Source organism: Hippopotamus amphibius, chromosome 15 (genome assembly GCF_030028045.1).
Source record: "Hippopotamus amphibius kiboko isolate mHipAmp2 chromosome 15, mHipAmp2.hap2, whole genome shotgun sequence".
Lineage (NCBI taxonomy): Eukaryota > Metazoa > Chordata > Mammalia > Artiodactyla > Hippopotamidae > Hippopotamus > Hippopotamus amphibius.
This window is the reverse complement of record NC_080200.1, coordinates 2,180,180-2,199,726: the sequence shown is the minus strand read 5'-3', so window position 1 is coordinate 2,199,726 and position 19,547 is coordinate 2,180,180. Positions and strand designations below refer to the sequence as shown.

Below are 19,547 nucleotides of genomic sequence, written 5' to 3'. Positions count from 1 at the left end.
GGCCAGGGCTCAGCCAAGTCACAGGGGTGCTCAGGAATCAGGCCGGAGGCCACGCCCCCAGCAGCACCCAGGGACGGATTCAGGCCCTAGCCACGCCCACGTGGGCGGGCCCCTCTGTAACCAACCACGCCCACAATTCCGCCTCAGGAAAGACCTGGCGGGGCGGGGCGGGGCCGGGTCCCGGGCCCTATCTCGTCCTCGCGAGAGGGGACTCTCGTTTCTCTGCTCGGCGATTGGAGGATGAGGTCGGCCCCTTCGAGCCGCCACCAATCCCGAACCCCGGGCCTGCCCCCTTTTCCGCTCCCAGCGGCCCCGGGGCCGGAAGCGGAAGCGGCGACCCGGGAGGCGGCGGCCGGGGCCGCGGCTGTGGTAGCGGGCGCGCCCGACTCTGTGGAGGGCGGTCTCCCCGTGTCCGCGCGTCAGCCGGGGCTGGAGGAGGGGCGGGCGGCGCCTGGAAGGGGTCAGAGGCCGGGCCCGGTTCCATTAAGAGCGCGCGCTCCGGGTCCTGGCCGGATGGGGGCGCGGCGGAGGGGACGCGGCCGCGCCCCGGGGGTGTGGGGGGCGGCGCGGGGCCCCCTGACCCTCTGACCCCCTGACCCCAGGACCCGGCGGGACCCACCCCGGGACTCGGGGGGCGGGGCCGGGGTCGCTGAGACGGACTGCAGCCTGGCCGTCGCCGGCCCAGAGCGCAGCCGAGCCCGGTGCCGGCGGGTCCGCGTCGGGTGTGGATCGCGGCGCGGACCCGGGCCCCGTCTCCGGGGAGCCGCGGAGGTGGGCGCGTGCGGCCGTCTGTCGGGAGGCCTCTTGCGGAGTCCCGCGCCTAGGGGAGTCCGGGGCAGCCGGGTCTCCCAGGCGGCAGACGCGCGCGTCTTCGTGCGGACGGCGCGGGGGCGCGGAGCTGCGCTGTCCGCGGGCGGGAGCGGCTCACGCCGGGAGGGTCGCGGCGCCTCGCAGCTACGGCGCGGTCTCCGGGGACGCGCGAGCCGTCGGCGCTGCTCCCCCCGCCCTCCCGGCCCGATGCGAGTCGGGGCTGGGACTTGTTTTCTCCGCGGGGTGTTGCCGCCTCACGCGCGTCCAGTGCGCGAGCCCATCCGGCCCCAGGCCTTGCTCGGCTCTCCCGCGACGTTAAGCCTCGGGGCGTGTTTCCGCGTCTCTAGCGTACCTGCACTTAGCACGTGGTGAGCGCGATGTGCAGGGTTGGTTCTTATCGGAATTCCCTGGCGGCCCAGTGGTTCGGACTCCGCGCTTCCACCGCCGAGGGCGCAGGTGCAGTGCCTGGTCTGGGAACGAAGATCCCACAAGCCCTGCGGTCCGCGGGTCCCCCCCCCCCCCAAAAAAAGTGATGATTATTACTGGTGTCAGGTCGTCATCGTCCTCACGTTAAAGTCTCAGACCCTTAAGTGCACGTAGCACAATGACAGCAGTTACGACCTTGGACTTGGGAGAAAAGACTCTGGTATCACATGAATGGTCTAGAGCAGTGATGTTTCATCTGTGGGGCAGTTTTATCCCCCAGGGACACGTGACACTATCCGGAGACATTTGGTCCCCCGTGGGGGGTGGAGGGGGCTGCTGCTGGCCTCTAGCGGGTGGAAGCCGGGGACGCTTCTCAACACCCTGCACTGAGTGGGGCCGCACTTACAACTGAGGGTTATCCTCAACGTTTAATAGTGCGGAGGTGGAGAAACCCTGGATGGAGTGAGTAGTGCATGACGTGGAGTAGACGTCTATTAGATACCGTGATATCGTTATTATTCTATTGGTAAATTTTCAGAGAGATGATCGTCTTCCAGATCCAAGGTGATTCCTTAATCTCCACGAAACACCATTTCCATATTTGCTTTTTAATGAAATAACTGAGAGAAATGTACACAAGTAATGTACAAATGTTAACATTCCGCCATATTTGCTGCACACGCTGGTAAAACAGTAGAGAGATTTGTTCCCCTCCCCCGCCCCCAGCGACAGGCATTTCTAATTTGACGTGACCTTTTTAGTCTGTGTATGTAGGTTTTTTGTTTCTTTGGTTGGTTGGTTGGTTGGTTGATTTGTTGGTTGGGGGTGTGTGTGTGTGTTTAAAAACTGCCATAATGGGGACTTCCCTAGTGGGCCAGTGGTTAAGAATCTACTTTCCAATGCAGGGGACTCGGTCTGATCCCGGATTGGGGAACTAAGATCCCACGTGCTTCAGGGCAACTGAGCTTGCGAGCTGTAGAACCGCGGGTGCCACAACTAGAGAGAAGCCTGCCCCTGGACACAGAGCCCCCATGCTGCAAGTAAGACCTGATGCAGCCAAATTAAATTAATTAAAAAAAAAAACTGCCGTAACAGAATACTACTGAACATATTGCCTACTTTTTTCCCCTCTCTTCCTTCAACATTATTTTTGAGATTTAGTTTTTATACCCCAGGGTTGCTGAAATTCGGCCCCGCTGACAGTACCAGATAGTTCTTTTGGGGGGGCCATCCTGTGCACTGTAGGGTGTGGAGCAGCATCCATGGTCTCCTTGCACCAGATGCCAGTAGCAGCCCCTCCCTCAATCAGTCGTGAGCTTCAAAACTGTCTCCAAAAAAAAAAAAAAAATTAAAAAAAAAAAAAAAATGTCTCCAGACACTGCCAAGGTCCTCCCAGGGGCCAGAGTTGCCCTTGGTTGAGAACCAGTATGTACCCGAAGGTGTAATTAGTTCCTGATGGCTTCTTTGTATGTGGTATTTTATTTTTTCAGTGTTTTACTTTTGTTACCAACTCGGTTCCTTGGACTCTTTAATCAACAGAAATTGATAAGAGGCCAGATGTGGAATTCAGGCAAGGCTTTATTGGGACTCTTGCTTCAAGGGAGTGAAAACAAGTAACAGGTGCCCTTGCTCGCTCCCGGAGGTGGGGGAGCTGGTCCTTTGAATGGGATGGGGCAGGCAGGTCCATGAGTCCAGCCAGAGAGGTGGCTTAGGTGGCCTCACCCCCTTGGTGGTTCTGTGTGCAGGTATCACATGCAGTACCCTGCTTTTGCCCCCAACACCTCAGAAGTAGAAGTTGGATTTTTGGTCTTTTTGTATCTTGTTCATAATTTGCCCCAACTGCATGCCGTGCAGTTATTTTTGGTCCCTTATAGTTTCTTTGTATTCTGTCTCTACAGATTCTGGTGTTCCAGGTGCAAGCCTGTCTCAATTTGTGTAGTTAAGTGAACAAATTCTCGTGTGAAATATCGGGCAACGTAGAGTACACAATGGTATACTGTGAAAAAAGAGGTCTCCTCCCATGTCAGTCCCTGTGTTGGGCCCCTGGAAACCCATCAACATTTCCAGTTGCTTTTGTGAGTTTTCAGATCTCTGCGTATATCAACGTGTGTTTTTGAAGCCCAAGAAGGCAATTGATGTGTACATTTTAAATTGTAATAGAAACTGCCACATGGTCCCCAGAGTGGCTCCCAGGGTGTGAAAAGAGCTTTCCCTCTGGATTCTGGCCAGTACTTGAAAGTCCACAGCTCTCAAGTTCATGGTCACGTGGAAGGGTTGAGTCAGCCCTCAGTTGTGTGGCGGTGCTCAAGTTACTCACTGAAGCTAGCTTTGTTTCTTTTTGAAGTTTCCTTCTGTGAGGAGGTGCCCTGGCCAGGTTTTGCAGAGCTCAGTTTTTCTAAGAAGATTTGATTCTCCTGTTAATTTTAGTCCACAGTTATTTTTTTTCCTACTATGTCTGATTTCTCAGAGTGAACTCTGGAAATTTTCAGTGTTTGACAACTGTGATTTTTTTGGTGTTTTTCTTTCATGGAGGCATGTGCTGTCCAATAAAGCCAGTAGCCACAAATCTTGTTTTTATTTAAAGAACTTAGTGTGAATAGAATATTACACAGCTGTAAAAAGGAGTGAAACTGGGACATTTGTACAGACATGGATGGACCTAGAGACTGTCATACAGAGTGAAGTGAGTCAGAAAAACAAATATCTTATATTAACACATATATGCAGAATATAGAAAAATGGTACAAATCAACCAGTTTGCAAGGCAGAGATAGACACAAATGTAGAGAACAAACATATGGACACCAAGTGGGGAAAGCGGGGGCTTTTAGGGTGGGATGAATTGGGAGATTGGGGTTGCCATATATACATTACTAATAAGAAAAACAATCAAATTGTACTTTAAATATATGCAGTTGATTGTATGTCAGTTGTATCTCAATGAAAGTTCTTAAAGAAAAAAGCTTAGTTGTGTGTGTTTTTTTTAAAAGACAGCTTCATTGAACTACAACTCGGGTACCATGCAATTCACCATTTGAAATGTACAGTTTCATGGCTTTTTGTGTTCATAGAGTTGTACAACCATCAGCAAAATTTGAGAATATGGTCACTACCTCAAAAAGAAACCCTGTATCTTTTACCTATCACCCCCTACCCCCACCCAGCCCTAAGCAACCACTAATCTACCTTCTTTATGTATTTCCCCTTTTGGGATATTTTGTATGAATAGAGTCATATAGAATGTGGTCTTTTGTGATTGGCTTCTTTCGTAATGTTTTCAAGGTTCATCCACGTTGTAGCGGGTGTCGGAATCCCCTTCCTTTTTAAGGCTGAATAATATTCTTGTGTAAGGATGGACCTCATGTTTATCCATTCATCTGTTTGAGACAGGCTGAGACCTGGGACCCTTTGCTGCAGTGCCTGCACCCGGACACACATCTCCAGCAGCAAAACACAAACAAACTGTATGGGACAAAAAAAAACAACTGGGCACATGTGCAGTTCTGAACCCAAAAGATACAAAGAGACCAAAAAACCCAACGGCCACTTTTGAAGAGCCTGGAACAAAAACAAGGTGTCGGGAGCAAAAGCTGGGTACTGTGCATGCCCCCTGCACACAATCCCACCCAAGGGGTGTGGAAAACACCTAAGCCATCCCTCCTGTCTGACTCCTACCTTCACCCCACATAAGGAACAAGCTTGCCCCCTCCTTGGGGAGCAAGGGAACCTGTTGTCTGTTCTCGCTCCCCCCTGCTGCAGCAGGGGCCCCAGTAAAGCCTGGCCTGAATCTCTTGTCTGGTCTCTGATCCATTTCTATTGACTGGGGAAGCCAGGAACCCTGGTTGGTGACGTGTTGATGGACACTTGGGTTGCTTCCACCTTTTGGCTGTTGTGAACATTTGTGTACAAGTATCTGTTTGACCCGATCTCAACTCTTTTGCTAGATACCTAGGAGTGGGATTGCTGGGTCATGTGTTAACTATGTTTAATTACTGAGGGACCGCCAGATCCTTTTCCACAGCAGCTACCCCATTTTACGTTCCCACCAGCAGTGAATGGGGAGTCTCATTTCTCCACATATCCCCAAGGCTTGTTGTCATTTGCCTTTGATTCTAACTGCCAGGTGAGTGTGCCATGGTACCTTGTTGCCATTCGGGTTTTCGTTTCCGTGGTGACTCATGCTGTTGAGCATCGTTTCATGTGCTTATTGGCTGTGTGTGTATCTCCCTTGGAGAAATGTCTAGTTAGATCCTTTGCCCGTTTTTATTGGATAATTTGCCTTTTTATTATTGAGTTGTAGGAGTGTTTAAAAATCTATTCTAGATACAATTCCCTTATCAGATACATGATTTCCAATTATTTCCTCCTGCTCTGTAGGTTGTCTTTTCACTTTATATAAACATATCCCCACGCTCGTCCCAACCCCTATTCAGTCATCCTGGGTGAGCACTCCAGCACCAGAAGTGTCATGGTCTGAGCACGGGTTGGAAAAAAATTTCCAGACACAAGGCAGAATGCAAGGAAGATAGAGTTTATTAGAGAGAAGAGTCGCTGCAAGAAAGCAGGGCGACTTCCTGGTAGCCAGGGAAAGTTGACCCCGAGCATGGGTTGCTTGCCTGTGTTTATAGCCAGGGAACCTGCAGTTATCTGCTGACTGGGCAGAGTATGTATACTGTTAGTGTGCCGAGCGGGAGAAAAATGGGGCAAATATCTTTCCTTATATGGGATGGGCAAGGGACGTGGCATGCTGTTTGGGACAGCTTTGGGACATTGCAGTTGTTGCATTGTACAGAGTGATAGGAGTCCTGTAGCACTTGTTCCGGCAGAGTTGGCCCTTTGAGGCTATCGTGTTCTTTGTCCTTGGAGCACACCACAAGAAGCATCCTTTTTAGAACCTGGAAAAGGCTGGGGCTGGGTCTCTGGGGAGGTGGGGGGTGGGGAGGTGGGGGTCAGGGCAGAGCGGAGGCTTCCCTGTGTGTGATGGGAATCTGTGCTGGGCCTGGGAGAGGTGCTCACAGCCACTGCCCTGTGCCTTACCTGTGTATTGTGCCCTTACCATGTGTCCCCGTACTGGGAGATATTGTATTTATTATATATGCTACTCGTTAGTACGGTTATTTCTTGTCTGTCATTATTGGAATATAAAAAGCATAAAGGATTTTTGTAGTCATTTACTACCGTACGGTCCAGTGCAGAGAGCAGTCTGGGACATAGGCGATGCTTAATGAGTATTTATAGGCTGCATTATTATTATTATTTTGCACACACAGAAAGTCTTTGAAAGGTTACACAAAACCCCTGGTGACAATGTTTTTCTTTGGTGAGGATGCTGGGGCACAGGGTGTTTGGATTGGGACAATCTTTTTTATTGACAAAGGATTGCCACAAAAAGGCCTTCACCTTTAAAGAGACCCTCTGCTTTGGGCAGGTTATCATTGTATTATTTAGTAAAAAAAAACAACAACAAAAAACTAGTTGCACAAAAGTGTGTATGAAATGATCCCATTTTTGTACAAAAATTAAGAGAAAATCCTAAATATGGGCATAACATTCAATAGCCTTACAAAAAATGAAGAAAAATAAAACTTCCTTGAGCATGGGTGGTGGGGGCGGGGTGGAGGGATGAGGGGATGGAAAAAAACCACTACGCAGGGGAGGAGACAAATGCAAACCACGCCCCCCGAGGAAGCGTCATCTGTTGGGCACGCCCAGAAGGGTGGGGGCAGTTCCCGACACGCCCACGGGGCTCTCCCGGCACGCCCTAGGAGCGCGGATTCTGCCCTTAGAGCCCAATCACGTTGCAGGGAGCGGGAACTCCAGCGCTTTTCCCCCATGATTGGATGAGGCTGCTCGCCCCGCCCCCCTCAGAGGTCCCGCCCATCCCGGGACCGCTCCATCTCCTCCTGCCTCCGAGCGCACGTGGTAGTTCCTGCTGACCAGGCGGCTTCCGAGTTTGGTCCTCCGTCCACCTCTGGGAGCGACCCTGGTTCTCCGAGGCCGGCGGGGCTCGACGAGGCGCAGTACGGTACGGGCCGGGGCGGAGCTCTAAGGGCAGCGGGTGGCGTCGCTTTGACGCCGTCTGCCGCCCCGTGGAGGTGGCTCCGAAGGCCAGTGGACCTCGGGGACCTAGGTAGGGGCTCCTGACGTTTTCACCCCAGGAGTGCGCGACCCGCCGGCGTCGGTCTAGGAGTCCAGAGGGGCTTCCTGGCCGCGGGTCCCACTGCCGTGGTGGGCGAGTTGCGCCCCCACCCGGTGCCTCAGTTTCTCTTTTTATAAATAGGGGAATTGATGTAAGAGAGGCCCCAGACATGTTCCCTGCACGTCGTGCTAAGTGCCAACATTGTTGATCTATTTGTATTGCTGCTGTCATCATTTACCTCTGCAGACTTAAGTAGGGAGAGACTTTATGGAGAGGAAAGACTTGCAGTTGGGAGAATGCTCCGATCTCAGAAATCTGTAGGAGTCTCAAAATCAAACAGAAGAAGCCTTAAAAAAAAAATGGGTAAGAAAGGGCAAGAAGAGACAACCAGAATCTTTTTTTTTTTTTTTTTTTTTACTTATTTTTTGCACGGGGTCTTAGTTGCGGCAGGTGGGCTCCTTCGTTTGGCTCACAGGCTCCTTAGTTGTGGCATGTGAACTCAGTTGGAGGGTGCATGTGGGATCTAGTTCCCCGACCAGAGCTGGAACCGGGGCCCCCTGCATTGGGAGTGCAAAGTCTTAAGCACTGCACCACCAGGAAGTCCCTAACCAGAATCTTTTAAGGGGAAATGACCTGAGAGGTATGCAGAGTGTCTGGGTGCGGTCAGCGGGTCCCCAGGATAAGCTGATAAGGGTGAGTTCCGGGCCACGTTTTCAGTGCTTGCTCAGGCATGCAGACAGATTCAGGGTCCTGTGGGAAGGAGAGACGCCTAACTAAAGTTTTGGTCAAGACAAACCAGAAGTTAAGAAATGGGCAGCTGTGAACACTTGGTTATAACCAAGGGCTTGTCGTGCTGGGGGATGGGCAGCTTGTGGAGTGGGTTAGGACATAGATTTTGGAACCAGGTTCGTGGGAATCAGTCCCTACCACTTTTTAGCTCTAGTATGACTTAGAGGAGACTATTTAACTTCTTTGTCCCTGTTTCAACTGTAAAATGGGCTTCACAATAATAGTATCTGACTCTTAGGTTGTTGTGATGATTAAATAAAGGAGAAAAGCAGCTCTCGACAGTGGGGAGCCAGCCCGGGCATAGCTGGGCAGCGATGTTCTGTTTTTCACAGGTTGTGGACATAGGCAAGGCCACCCTGTGACCCTGATGGATTAGGACAAACACAGAACATTCTGTAATTCTTGGAAAACAGACTCATCAAAAGCACTGTCCATATCACAAAAAGGATCATTCTATCCCCTTTCTTGACTAGTGGGAGTGAAAGCTGCTTCTGTGCCAATCACAGCTTCAGCTTCTCCTTCCTGGAGATGAGATACCCAGTCACAGAATTACCCCTGCTTTCTGACAGCATCCAATCCAGAGCAAAGCCTGGCTCTTCTTAAGCCTTCCACAATATCACCAAACCTAGTTTCCTAATTTCCTACTTCCTCCCTCCCTCCCTCCCTCCCTTCCTCCCTCCCTCCCTCCCTTCCTCCCTCCCTCCCTGCCTCGTCCCCCCTCCTGTCTTTCTCTCTCTCTCTCTCTTTTTTCTCGCCTCATCTTGCAGGATCTTAGTTCCCCAACCAGGGATGGAACCCAGGCCCCCAGCAGCAAGAGTACCAGTGAGAGTCCTAACCACTGGACCACCAGGGAAGTCCCTCAGTATCACCGCACGTACGCCAAGTCACTGGAAGTCTTTCCTAGCACCCTCTTAGTGCAGCGCCTTGGTCCCTCATGCTGTGTGCCCTCCCTGACTGCAGGCAGTGATAAGCCACTCTGTTCAACCCTGGCATGTGCTGGTGGCCTTCGCCTGGGGAGGCCTTGATGGGCCAACACGGAAGCGTTTCGGGCAGTGTCTTGCTCCTGGCAAGTGTGAGTGCAGCTGAGAGTTTTATCACCATCCGTCGCACATACAAAAGGGTACAGATCAATTTCTGACCAGCAGCACATTCTCATTATTATTCAGTTTCATCACAAATTATTTTCAAAAGCCAATTCTTGAATCTTGTGTTCAGGACATTTAAACCATTTCCTTCCATGTGCATTTTGTTTTATGTCAAGTGTGAGATAGTTCTAACAAAGGGAAGTTCAGAGAGCAATAAGATAAATCCTCCCCCCCCCATTTGCCACCCAGGTTTAATAAAATTGAACAATGTGGCATTCTGGCCACATAAAAATGTAAAACGTGTATTTCAAGCTTTCTCTGAAGCCCCTTCCTGCCTCCCTAGAAGTAAGCAGTGTTTAGCATCTGTGTGCCTTTCTTGTTCATGTTGTTATACTTTTACTACCTGTGTGAGCATCCTTGAACAGTGTGGAATTTTTCTGTAGCTTTGGAAAGTTTGCATAAATGTAAATTGTATTTCACATAGCTAAAATTGTATTTTAGATTATCTGATGACAGGAAAATGTTCAATATATATTATTAAATGAAAATGTTACAAAGCAGTATGTATAATACACTTTTAAAAAATTTTATTGAAATATAGTTGATTTACAATGTTGTGCTGTTTCAGGTGTAGAGCAAAGTGATTCAGTTATACATATATATCTATTCTTTCTAAGATAATTACCATTATAGGTTATTACAAGATATTGAGTATAGTTCCCTGTGATATACAGTACGACCTTATTGGTTATCTATTTTATCTATAATAGTATATATATATATATATTTTAATAAATTTATTTATTTATTTATTATTTTATTGTCTATGTTGGGTCTTTTTTTGCTGTGCGCGGGCTTTCTTTTTAGTTGCAGTGAGTGGGGGCTACTCTTCGTTGCGGTGCATGGGCTCCTCATTGCCGTGGCTTCTCTTGTTGCGGAGCTCCGGCTCTAGGCGCATGGGCTTCAGTAGTTGCAGCACGTGGGCTCAATAGTTGTGGCTCACGGGCTCTAAAGCACAGGCTCAATAGTTGTGGGGCACGGGCTTAGTTGCTCCTCAGCATGTGGGATCTTCCTGGAGCAGGGATCGAACCTGTGTCCCCTGCATTGGCAGGTGGATTCTCAACCACTGTGCCACTTAGGAAGCCCATATAATAGTATTTATTTTAATCACAAAACTCCTAATTTATCCCTCCCTCCCTCTCCCCTTTGGTAATCATAAGTTTGTTTTCTATGTCTGTGAATCTGTTTCTGTTTTGTAAATAAGTTCATTTGTGTCATTATTTTAGATTCCATGTATAAGCAATATAACATGGTGTTTGTCTTTCTCTGTCTGGCTTACTTCACTCAGTATGACATCTGTAGGTCCATCCATGTTGCTGCAAATACCAATATTTCATTCTTTTTTATGGCTGAGTAATATTCCATTGTATATATGTACCACATCTTCTTTATCCATTCACGTGTAGATGGACACTTAGATTGTTTCCATGTCCTGACTATTGTAAATAGTGCTGCTATGAACATAGGGTTACATGTATCTTTTCAAATTATGGTTTTCTCTGGATGTATGCCCAGGAGTGGGATTGCTGGATTATATGGTAGCTCTATTTTTACTTTTTTAAGGAACCTGCATACTGTTTTCCATGGTGGCTGTACCAATTTATATTTCCACCAACAGTGTAGAAGGGTTCCCTTTTCTCCACACCCTCTCCAGCATTTATTATTTGTAGACTTTTTGATGATGGCCATTCTGACTGGTGGGAAGTGATACCTCATTGTAGTTTTGATTTGCATTTCTCTAATAATTCGCAATGTTGAGCATCTTTTCATGTGCTTTTTGGCCATCTGTACGTCTTCATTGGAGAAATGTCTATTTAGATCTTCTGCCCGTTTTTTGATTTTTTTAAATATAGAGCTGTATGAGCTGTTTGTATATTTTGGAATCAATCCCTTGTTTAATGATTTCAAAACATCGTTTGAAAGTGTTTTCTCCCATTCTGTGGGTTGTCTTTTCGTTTTGTTTATGGTTTCCTATGCTGAGCAAAAGCTTTTAAGTTTAATTAGGGTCCCGTTTCGTTTTCTTTTTTGTTTTTATTTCTGTTACTCTAGGAGACAGATCCAAAAAAATATTGTTGCGATTTATGTCAAAGAGTGTTCTGCCTATGTTTTCCTCTAGGAGTTTTATAGTATTCGATCTACATTTATGTCTTTAATCAATTTTGAGTTTATTTTGTACATGGTGTTAGAGAGTGTTCTAATTTGATTCTTTTACATGTAGCTGTCCAGTTTTCCCAGCACTACTTGTTGAAGAGACTGTCTTTTCTCCATTGTATATTCTTGCCTCCTTTGTCATGGATTAATTGACCATAAGTGCGTGGGTTTATTTCTGGGCTTTGTATCCTGTTCCATTGATTTATATGTCTGTTTTTGCGCCCTTACCATACTGTTTTGATGACTATAGTTTTGTAGTATGGTCTGAAGTCAGGGAGTCTGATTCTTCCAGCTCTGTTTTTCTTTTTCAAGATTGATTTGGCTTTTCGGGGTCTTTTGTGTTTCCATACAAATTTAAAAGTTTTTTGTTCTAGTTATGTGAAGAAATGTCATTGGTAATTTGATAGGAATTGCACTGAAGCTATAGATTGAATGAATCTTGAATCTAAGGTTGCGTTGGGTACTATGGTCATTTTAACAATATCCAATCCAAGAACATGATTTATCTCTCCATCTGTTTCTGTCCTCTTTATTTTTATTTATTTATTTATTTATTTATTTATTTATTTATTTATTTATTTTCTGTTTCTGTCCTCTTTGATTTCTTTCATCAGTATCTTATAGTTTTTGGAGTACAGGTCTTTTGCTTCCTTAGGTAGGTTGGGGGTTTTTTTGTTTGCTTTTGTTTTTAATTTGTTTATTGGGTGTGTTGGGTCTTTGTTGCTGTGTGCGGGCTTCTCATTGCAATGGCTTCTCTTGTTGCAGAGCATGGGCAGTAGGCGCACGGGCTTCAGTCATTGTGGCACATGGGCTCAATAGTTGCGGCTTGCGGGCTCTAGAGTGCAGGCTCAGTAGTTGTGGCGCATGGGCTTAGTTGTTCAGCGGCATGTGGGAATACCTGGCCCAGGGATCAAACCCGTGTCCCCTGCATTGGCAGGCGGATTCTTAACCACTGCACCACCAGGGAAGTCCCTAAGCATTCAGTATATATTTTCAATACAAGTCCTACATCAGATATGAGTTTTGCAGGTTTTTTTCTCCCAGTCTGTGGCTTGAGTTCTCCTCATTCTTTTAGCAGTGCCTGTCACAGAGCAGAAGTTTTAATTTAGAGGAAGTCCAGCTTTTCATTTCTTTCCTTCGTGGGTCATGGGGGTGTTGGCGTTGCAGGTGGAGTGCTGGGTCTCAGTTGCATGGGTGGGTGACACACCTGGGAGAGCTCGGCTGGCACCAGGGCCTTTCAGGTGGCCTCTGGGTGCTGGAAGAGAGTCATAGCTGGAGGGAAGAGGGAGTCAGCTGAAAGTTTTGGTTTGAGATTGAAATGGTCTGAGCAGGAGTGAGTGCTGAGGGGAAGGGGCTGCCTTAACAAAGGACCACCAACCCAGAAGGCATCAAACAAGAGGAGCTTATTAAGGTATGGGCAGGGTCTCAAGCCCTGTGAAGGCTCTGGGAGAGGGTCCTTCCTGCCTCCTCCAGCTCCTGGTGGGGCCGGCACTCGCTTGGTGCTCCTTGGCTTGTAAGCCCATCACTGCATCTTCATATGGCCTTTTCCTTGTGTGCCTGTGACCAAGTTTCCCTCTTACAAGGTCACCGGTCATTAGATAAAGGCCCACCCTACTCCAGTATGATTTTACCTCAACTAATGAAATCTGCCATGACTCTCAGGTGCCGGGGGTAGGGACTTGAACACATCTTTTCGGAGGACACAATTTGACCCGCAGCAGAGGGGGTCCCTGGCGGATGATGACAAGGCAGGGGCAGAGCCGTGGGAGTTGGGGGGAGGGTCAGGCGGTGAGGAGTCCAGGGCATGGAGGATGGAGTGCTGGGAGGGTCCTTGTCGGGGACTTTGGGGCCCTGAATGATGCAGACCCGAGGGTGGGAGGCAGGGCCAGAGAGAGAAGTGCAGTGGACAGGGAAAGGAGATGTGACAAAGATGGGAGAGGAAGTTGGAGATGACGGTGGGGAGAGGATGATGTCGAGGGCCAGGTGCAGGCAGCAGAAATGGGCGGAGGAGCCTTTGGGGATGGACAGGCATAAACTGTCCTGCTCACCAGGGTTACCAGTCATCCTCCTGAGTGCAAAGAGAGACCTAAGACAGGAGAGGCTGTGGAGTGGCAGCCGGTAGGGGCCCGAGGGAGCCCTCTGCCTGGAGTTATTTCGGTTCTGGGAAAGTTCACCCCCCCCCCTTTTCCCTTCATTCTCCCACGTGGCCACATTTCCCCATCCACCTGGAGTCTCCCCTGTTTGCACCACTGCAGACTTCTGTTGCGTGGTCCTGACAAAGTTCATTCAGCTCTCTGACCCTTCAGTGCGGTGTTCTGGCTACTTTGAAATCTGTCGCTTTGGTCATCCTTTTATATCCATGGGTAGTATCTGCTGTGGACTGAATGCGTGCCCCCAAGTTCATGCTGACTCCTGCTCCCTCCCCCACCCCCTGTGTGATGGTGCTGGGAGGTGGGGCCTTTGGGAGGTCATTAGGTCACGAGGGTGGGGCCCCACGATGGGATGAGTGCCCAGTTATGGCAGCCTGAGCAGACACTGGATGGTTGCGGAAATTTCCTGAGCTCACATGTGCTGAATTCCCAGCCCGTGTGGTGTATCATCACTGCTAAGGGGCGGTGTCTTTTCTTATTAACGAGACTGTGCCCTACCTTAAAGTTGGGGTGGCTTTCACGTTAAGCCTCTTCCCCCGGGATGGGGACCTGTCCGAGGCTGGTGTCAGTGATGGATGGCCAGTGATCAGCGCTGAAGGCCCAGACAGGACCCAGAAACCACCATTCCCACAGGGGCCCTAGGACAATAAAGGGCCACATTCTGGCACGGCTGCTGCTTTTCAGCCCACGACAGCGGTACCAATGTCTTCACCGGATGGCAGCTGCTGACCGGCACCCCAGGTGGGCTGAGTCCCTGGTCTTGGGCACCCTCCCTTGGTGGGGATGCTGCGTGGTCCTGCCAAGGGCTGGCAGGATGGAGGCCCAGGCGCCCAGCTGGCTGATGTCTGAGTTGGGGAAGGCTTGTTTTTTTTTTTAAGAGCTTTTATTGAGATACAGTTAACAGACAATAAACAGCATATATTTAGAGTGTACAATTTGGTATCCCAATCTCCCAATTCATCCCCCCCCAACCCTCCCTGCTTTCCCCACTTGGTGTCCATGTGTTTGTTCTCTATATCTGTGTCTCTATTTCTGCCTTGCATTTCCTCTTTCATAGTTGTTAGCATTTGCTTTATGTATTGAGGTGCTCCTATATTGGGTGCATATATATTTATAATTGGTATCTCCTCTTCTTGGATGAATCCCTTGATCTTTATGTAATGTCCTTTCTTGTCTCTTGTAACATTTTTTATTTTAAAATCTATTTTATCTGATATGACTGTTGCTACTCCAGCTTTCTTTTGATTTTCATTTGCATGGAATATCTTTTTCCATCCCCTCACTTTCAGTCTGTATGTGTCCCTAGGTCTGAAGTGAGTCTCTTGGAGACAGCATATATATGGGTCTTGTTTTTGTATCCATTCAGCCAGTCTGTGTCTTTTGGTTGGTGCACTTAGTCCATTTACATTCAAGGTAATTATTGATATGTATGTTCCTATTACCATTTTCTTCATTGTTTTGGTTTTGTTTTTGTAGATCCTTTCACTCTTATGTTTCCTGCCTAGAGAAGTTCCTTTAGCATTTGTTGTAGGGCTGATTTGGTGGTGCCGAATTCTCTTAGCTGTTGCTTGTCTGTAAAGCTTTTGATTTCTCCGTCGAATCTGAATGAGATCCTAGCTGGGTAGAGTATTCTTGGTTGTAGGTTCTTCCCTTTCATCCCTTTAAATATATCATGCCACTCCCTTCTGGCTTGCAGAGTTTGCTGAGAAATCAGCTGTTAACCTTATGGGCGTTCCCTTGTATGTTATTTGTCGTTTTTTCCCTTGTTGCTTTTAATAACATTTCTCTGTCTTTAATTTTTGTCAATTTGACTACTATATGTCTTGGCGTGTTTCTCCTTGGGTTTATCCCGCCTGGGACTCTCTGCACTTCCTGGACTTGGGCAGCTATTTCCTTTCCCATGTTAGGGAAGTTTTCAACTATAATCCCTTCCAATATTTTCTTGGGTCATTTCCCTCTCTCTTCTCCTTCTGGGACCCCTATAATGCGAATGTTGGTGTGTTTAACATTGTCCCAGAGGTCTCTTAGGCTGTCTTCAGTTCTTTTCATTCTTTTTTCCTTATTCTTTTCCATATCAGTGATTATCACCATTCTGTCTTCCAGGTCACTTATTCGCCCTTCTGCCTCAGTTCATCGGCTATTGGTTCCTTCTAGTATATTTTTCCTTTCAGTTATTGTGTTGCATATCTCTGTTTGTTTGCTCTATAATTCTTCTAGGTCTTTGGTAAACTTTTCAATCTTTGCATCCAGTCTTTTTTCAAAGTCCTGGATCATCTTCACCATCATTATTCTGAATTCTTTTTCTGGAAGGGTGCCTATCTCCTCTTCATTTAGTTGTTTTTCTGGGGCTTTATCCTGTCCCTTCATCTGGTACAAAGTCCTCTGCTTTTTCATTTTCTCTGTCTTTCTGTGGCTGTGGTTTTCAGTTCCACAAGACAAAATACTGCTGATACTGCTTGATCCTGCTGTCTGCCCTCTTGTGGCAGAAGCTATCTAGGAGGCTCGTGGGTGCTTCCTGATGGGAGGGACTCGGGAAGGTGTTTTTTTGTTGTTGTTCTTGCATGCAGCTCCAGAACCCTCCTTGCAAGTTCATCTGTCACCTTAAACAGCCCATCTCTCTGAGCTGGTCTCCTCCCATGCACAGGGGGATATTGCCGTCCCTCCTGTGGGGGTGTGGGCAGGCCCTGGGTGTGGTGAGGCCGCAGGTCTCTGGGGGTAGGAATGTGGCGGCCTGGAGGACTTGGGGCGTTCTGGGGTCACCTGGCTCCTCTCGCCTCACCTCCCTGCAGCCCCACGTGCTCAGCACCTTGTCCTCTCCACGAGGGGAACCCAGAAGATGATGGGATGTTTGCTGGGCTTCTGATGCATTGGTTGTAAGTGAGTGAGCAGAAAAGCCCTCTTCCTCCAGGAGGACTTTCCATTTCTCAAGGGTGGAAGCTTCTCCTTCCCAGCCTTGAGTCCTGGCCTTTTTTTTAAAAAATAAAACCAAATTTCTTTTTTTTTTTAAATATATACTTATTTATTTGGCTGCGTCAGGTCTTAGTTGCAGCAGGTGGGCTCCTTAGTTGCAGCATGCAAACTCTTAGCTGTGGCATGCATGTGAGATCTAGGTCTCTGACCAGGGATTGACCCCAGGCCCCCTGCATTGGGAGAGTGGAGCCTTAACCACTGGACCACGAGGGAAGTCCCTCTCTCAGACCTCTTCTTAGCTGACTAGTTGCTGCATGTCTTGAGGTCCTGTGGGGACACAGAAGGAGCTGTGAGGCCTCAATGTCCGAAGATCTCCTGGTCCCCCTGGGGGGATGTTGACTTGTTCCCTGCGTGTTCCCTCTGTGCTCTCACTGGGCCTGGGCCTGGGCAGACCAGGGACAGGTCTGGGTGAGGTGGGACGAGCTGGTCTGACAGCAGAGAGCCACGTTCAGCCTCTGGACCTGCATCGGAGAGCTCCTGGGGCCTCCAGCTGGGAGGTGACCACTGTGAGGCCGCCACAGTGCACGGGGTGGGGGCGGAGGCCGAGATCAGAACAACACTGTCTGTGCAGGTTCCCCTCCTTGGCCACCCCTACCCCCCAAGCATGTGGAATGGTGTAGGACTTGGGAGGCTTTGAGGATGTGGCCATGGACTTCACCCCCAAGGGTGGGTATTGCTGGATTCTCCCGAAGAGATGTCCATGGAGAACTGATGTTGGAGCCCTGGCCTCGCTTGGTAACATCGCCACCACCCTTCCACGTTCCCTGGGCCAGGGTACCCTGGCACCTCTGACATTGGGGCCATCCTGGACACTGTCGGAGGGGGTGGGGAAGCAGCATCCCTGGCCCAACCCCCTCGATGCCAGGACCCCCTGCAGATGTCCCCAGATGTGGCATCATGTCCCCTGGGGGCAGGATCTGCAGGGTGAGATCCACTGCCCTAGTGTTACTGTAATAACGGCTACTCTGTGCTCCGAAGTCTAACAGAAATATGGAGACAGAGACTTTGGAGGAAGAGAGAGATGGCTTTATTTTCCTTTGCCAGGCAAAGGGAAGACACAGCAGGCTAGCGCCTCAAGAACTGTGCCCCCCGTCCTTGGGAGTCAGGGAAGATTTTATACGTGGGGCTCGCAGTCTAGGGTATGTGATAAGGATTTAGTTGGTGGAGGTCTTGCATTCTTTTTCCTTCGAATTATTCTAAAACCATCATAGCTGGCGTCACCCCCCCCCCCCAACCCCCGCCGCCCCGTGACTGGTGTCTGCCGGTTTGTTGGTTGTCGGTTTGCCTCCTGTTTATCGGCTAGAGACCTTTCCTGAAATACAAAACAAACTACAGAGGATGGTTTGTTATAGTGTATAGAATGCAGCTTCCAAGTTGTAGATGAGGTTAGGGAGTGAGAGGCAGGATGTAACTCCCACAGAGTTAAGTATCAGGGAGTTAGCTCTGTGAAGTGAAAATCTAGTGACTACAGATCAGTGACAGCTGGAGTAAAACAAGGCATGCTTAACTCTTTCAGGCCAGGTCATCTTTCTCCTCTAGCCTGTTCGTCGTTCTCTTTGTTTTCCTTGCTCTCAAGAGGAAAAAGAACAATCACTTCGATTTGCATTGCAGCACTTTCCCCCACTGCTAGTTCATTCTTTCCATGTCAATGGAAAAGGGAGAGCGGGCTTAGTCCTTGTCCGGCTGAGGACAAAACTTCAGTTCTGCTCCATTTGACAAACACCCGTTCTCTGGCCCAGGGACCCATCTGTTTCCTACTTCAAATCCCCCCTGAGAGACGTGAACCCCAAAAATCTTCATTGGAAGGGTGACGGCCGACGGTCTGTCTTCTGTAGCGTCTTCGGGCTGGCAAGGGGCTTGTAGACCCTACCTAATTGGGGTCACAGAGCTCTCACCCGGCCTTATTAAGGGGCCCCAGGGTGACTTTTGCTGTTATTCCAGCAGGATCTGTTCTGAGGAGTGGCTGGAACCTCTGCTTCGCCATTATCTTGATGTGAACCTGTTGTGATCTGGAAGAGACAAAACTACAATTGGCGTTCACCATTGGCACTGCCATCTACCTCCACAAAGATGAAGTCATGTGCTGCTGCAGCTGCTGACTGCCAGCGCCCCCCGAAAGGTGTTCAGTGTGGAGAGCTGAAATGAGGTGCTCTGTGCTCTGTGAAAAACTCACAGAACAGGTCGTTAGATAGTTAGATATTTTCAGGAGCCAACTTTATGGGCCCAATTTTTGTATCCCCTCATATCTAAAATCCTTCATGGTGATGACTTCTCCTTGTGACTAGCAGTAACCTTTTGTAAACAATATGTGCTTGATTGCATGTTTTTCCCTTTCACCAAACCACATATGTACAGAGCTTCCCCCCTGCCTCTTTGGAACAGTTTCTCAGAGCTCTCTGGGATGCTGTCTCCCGGACTGCAGTCCTAATGTTGCCCCAAATAAAACTTAACGCGCAACTCTCACATTGTGCATTTTTTTTAAGTCTACAGACAGAACTCAACAAGTAGTTAAAAAAAAAAAACACAGAGGCCAAAGATTAGCAAACGAATTATTGTAGCCAGGGGCCCAAGTAGGAATAAGAGCTATGTTATGTGTTTTTAGTAATTTTGATCCTGGTCCAGATAGAGCCAGTGCTTGGGTTACCTGCCCAAAGGAATGGAGCCATTTGGTGTGGTCATATATATATATATATCCTCTTTTATTAGCCCAGTGTGACTGATGTAGGTGTAATAGACCCAGTTAGAAGTATTTGGAGGAGTGACAACCTGAATGAACATTGATAAGACAAAATAGATCTCATTTCTTTTTTAGGAGAGTAAGCCTGAAATCTAGTCTCTACCTGGCCATTTGGGGAGACTTGTAGCCAGGTAGCCAGTTATCTGGTTTAATCTAAGTATGTTTTAACCTTTGATGTGGCGTTAACACATAAATGACAGGAGCAATTGGTCACTACACATGCGTTTTCT

At 48.4% G+C, this 19,547-nt stretch overlaps 1 long non-coding RNA gene across 2 annotated transcripts; it reads left to right on the top strand.

Moving 5' to 3' along the window:
- The first annotated feature begins 398 nt into the window (after positions 1-398).
- LOC130837135 (uncharacterized) lies at positions 399-19,037 on the top strand. 2 transcript variants are annotated; one of them, XR_009049255.1, is made up of 3 exons: positions 399-1,266; positions 2,142-2,276; positions 18,522-19,037. It is a non-coding gene; the product is annotated as an uncharacterized LOC130837135 (long non-coding RNA). The 2 variants fall into 2 exon arrangements; XR_009049256.1 differs by lacking the exon at positions 399-1,266 and adding an exon at positions 1,350-1,800.
- Positions 19,038-19,547: the final 510 nt, after the last annotated feature.